This window comes from Octodon degus, unplaced genomic scaffold (genome assembly GCF_000260255.1).
Source record: "Octodon degus isolate 3935 unplaced genomic scaffold, OctDeg1.0 scaffold00010, whole genome shotgun sequence".
In the NCBI taxonomy this organism is placed as follows: domain Eukaryota; kingdom Metazoa; phylum Chordata; class Mammalia; order Rodentia; family Octodontidae; genus Octodon; species Octodon degus.
In genome coordinates, this window is record NW_004524586.1 from 20975873 (window position 1) to 20979940 (window position 4068).

Genomic DNA, 4068 nt, shown 5'->3' on the forward strand with positions numbered 1-4068 from the left:
TTTTTTTTTTTTCTTTTCTTTCTTTTTGTTTTTTAAAATGTATTTAGTACAGGATCTACAGGGTCTCACTACACAGATTGGACTCAGTAGTGGTCCTCCTGTTTTCAGCCTCCCAAGTGCTGGGATTACAGGCACATACCACCATGCCCAGTCTCAATTGATGTCCCAGGGTGCCCCAGGGGCAGGGCCGGCATGGCATGCTGGGGATATAACTCTATTCCCTGCATTTGCCTAAGCAGGTGCTTCAATAAACTATCTGGCCAACCCTTCAGTCAGTTCTTATTTTAAATGAATCTGACAAAGTTGTTGTTTTTATATTTCCTGTTATATTATAAAAATTAACAAACAATGCATTTATGGCCATCCCGCATATAAATAATTGGGCTGGTAAGTGGTTAAATTGAATTCAGGCAAAGCTTTCTGGATAGGCACCAGGCTCCATCTGAGATGACACTTTCCAGTGCCATTTCCCCGGGACTCAAGGTAATGGTCAGCACATTGGAAAACTCATCTCACTACATCCCAGTGGTCTCCCCAGTCCTAAGTACGCTCACAATAGTAAATACCCATCCTGTGTCAGGTATTGCTTTCAACATTTCACAAGTCTTACCTAATTCTCATTGCTCTGTTAGTGTTATTCTAATCTTCAAATTGAAATAAGGAAATAGGACGATGATTTTGTCCAGGTCCTACAAGTGTTTAGCTGCGAGTTAGGATTTGAACCCAGGCTGCCCGGCTTTAGACCTTACATTCATGGCTCAAATTGTGCTGAACACTAACTTGGTTTTATTCTTCTGGGCTTGAGTGATGCTGGGAAGACATTAGTGGAGTCACCTAGTTCGGGTTCTCTTGCCCCTCTCCCATATTCAAAAAGTAGAAAAACAGACCCAGGAAGATCTTGTCTGAGCTGCCTTACGACTTGCCCAGTGCAGCCCCCTACGTCAGTAGCAGAGTGCAATTGAAATCTAAAGTCTCATAAATCCTTTACAAGAGTACTTTTGATTTAATTACAAATCCATTTTAAAAATTTTCTGCATAGGTCTTCTATGAAAGGCCACCCCAGAAAAGCTATTGTCACTTGGTCTCAAACACACACGGAAGTATTTTGCATAGATGCCCCATTTCTTGAAACTAATAAAATAATTGGGTTGAATGTGCTCAATGCAGACCTTTCCCTACCAGTGAGCTCTTTCATAGCCACTGAAAAGTCACTTTTGGGGGGGCTCATTATCCCTCGAGATCTTGTGCTTCTCATTTGCATATGAAAGAGAAAGTTCATAAAAGCCTTTTCTTATTTTCTAACACGGGTTCAAATCAGGGGCCATTGTCATCCTATAGAAAGACCCAAATGGCATATGGATCATTCTGGAGAAGGGGGTGAACGCCTTTTAAGAGAATTGTTTTAGTTTTTGCAGGAAATTAATCAGAGGGATGGGCTTTGTGGAGCGGGGAGCAAATCTAATCTGTCCTTTGTTCAAATTTGCCTTGCTCCAATTCCTAGCAATTGTAGACAACATGCTCTTTTGTTGAGGAGACACTTGTTACATGCATAATTAGAGACTGCAGTAGCTGTGTTTAAAGAAAAACTGTTTTCCAATGTAATGTGTGATCTTGATAATAGTATTTTCATCAAAGGTAGCAATTACATTCATTAAGCTGGGACTGGCGTGGAGGCAAGGAAATTAAGTGGAAAGTGAATAAAAAGCCCCCCTCCCCCCTTTTTATCTCCTTCTCTTTATAAGTTGAAATGCACCATGGTGAGCTGTAACTGGGAAATACATAGGGAATATAAAAAAATAAAGTCCTCCTTAACCTTTCTGAATAATGACCCTGCAGATATCCTAGGGACAGCAAATATAGACGCACTTTTCAAATCAAAGGGCTTTATTCTGCCTTAATTTCCTATGCACGTTTTAAATGAGCTCAACATATGATTTGGGTCTTTAAAGGCTGCTGGGATCTTTAGGATTAATTCACTGTTCTTTTCACACATAAATTAATAGTTTTGTGTTTTCAAAAAACCACAACAAGGCATACATCAATCCGTTTAGGAGTGAAACAAGGCCAGTTGCCTATTTTAATTATCCTTTCAACTATTCATTACGCTTCCTTATACTTTAATTTTGAGGCTGTTGTAATGAAGTCCACACATCTGAGATGGAAAAATAGCACAGGAAAGGAGCTCCAAAGATCTCTCTATCTCACGGTGCTGTGGTGAGAAAATTATTCTGAAAAGGCAAATGTATATGTGTGTGTGTGTGTGTGTGTGTGTGTGTGTATCTCCTTCAGGCAGATGCTGTATCCACACCAACCGCACCCACTCCCCTCCCCAGATTAAAAATCCTGCTTTAAAAATGTCCCTTTGGTACCTTAAAGGGCATGATGATTCCAATTTTATTCAACAGAACTTGATGATTTAGACATTCCTGGGCAAGAGAGGATGACTCGATGCTATCTCACCTTAGCAACCCCCGTTCTGCCAGTGTTTGACTTAAAAAGCTTTCTGAGCAAATATAAGCAGTCCACAAAAATCAACTGGGGACCCCTCTTTTTGAGATTGGGTGTGCACAGCTCTGCAGCAAGAGTCATTATCTCTAGATTGATTGACCCGAAGGCCATGCAGATCATTGTGTAGTGGAAACCAAAGAGCTTGCGCAGCCCCTGCATCGTCTGCTGGCTGTCCCACTAGACGTGGCAGTGGCCTTGATGACGACCTCAAACCAAGTGAGTCAGGATATTGCACTCCCTGAAGGTGTGCTGTAATTTGAGAAAAGGGTGGGGTTTTAGAAGTTTTTCAAATTTCATTTATTTATTTATTTATTTATTTATTTATTTATTTAATTTTGTGGAACCGGGGATTGAACTCAGGCCCTTGCGCTTGCCAGGCAAGCATTTATTCCACTGAGCTATCATGTCCCCGGACCCGCAAATTTATTTTCTAACTTGCTCATTGGCAGTTTATTTGATTTTGTGAGACAAGAACACTGAATCAGACAGCAGGACACCCAGCTTGTGGCGTGTACTTACTGGATAGTTTTCTATATGCCCAATACTCTGCCCAGGATTTGCATGTGCTATATAACTTCCTCTTTACAACAGCCAACAGCCTTTCAAGGTGGGCACCCTTATTGCCATCATGCCCGTTTTACACTGCAGGAAGCCAAAGTTTAGACAGGCCCAGTAGTTCACAGCTGTGGTCTGAGTGTTTGCGTCCCTCCAAATTCATATTCTGGATTCTAATTCCCAATACAGTATTAAGAGATAGAATCTTCAGGAGGCTGGTAATTCACGGGAGCTTGTTATGGTTTAGAGCTAAAATGTCTCCCCCAAAGCTCATATAATCAAAGATTAGGGTCTGTTATCATCAGATTTATCAGTAAGAATGTAACTTGATGACATTGTTGGGAGGTAATGAAATTTTGGGAGATAGGGCATGTTTGAAGGGAACAAATTGTATGGACATGAGCTTGGAAACTGTATCTGGTCCCTGGCTCCTTGTTCTCTGTCTGTCTGTCTGTCTGTCTCTCTCTCTCTTTCTGTCTCTCTGTCTTTCTGTCTCTCTCCTTGCTTCCCTCCCCCTTTCCCCCCTTCTTCTTTCTAGCTACCATAACATTAGCAACATTAGCAGCTTTCCTCCACTACATTTTCCTGCCATTATATTTCTGCCCCACCTCAAATCCCCTGAGTGATAGAACTGGCTGACCATGGACTTAAATCTCTAAAATCATGAAAGTGGGGCCTGAGGAGATAGCTCAGTAGATTAAGCGCTTGCCTGGCAAGTGCAGAGTCCTGAGTTCAATCCCTGGTACTGCAAAAGAAATAAGTAAATAAATAAAATTATGAAATCTACCTTAAGTTGTTATTCTTAGATCTTTTGTCACAGGGACAGAAAATTTACTAACATAGGTCTTAGCCCCAGAAATGGGATTTGTAATCTTAGCTAGAAAATAAGGCTGAGGAAGCTTATCTTCTCTTTTTGCCATGTGAAGGCATCATGCCATCGGTGAGGCAGAAAGTCACTAGACACTGCCAACCCCTTGAGAGTGGACTTCTCAGCCCCTAGAACTG

The 4068-nt window shown here is 41.4% G+C and overlaps 1 pseudogene; it reads right to left on the minus strand.

Annotated features, from left to right (window-relative positions):
* Positions 1-2667, minus strand: part of LOC101570997 — a 15939-nt pseudogene extending 13272 nt beyond the window's left edge.
* Between the last annotated feature and the right edge of the window lie 1401 nt (positions 2668-4068).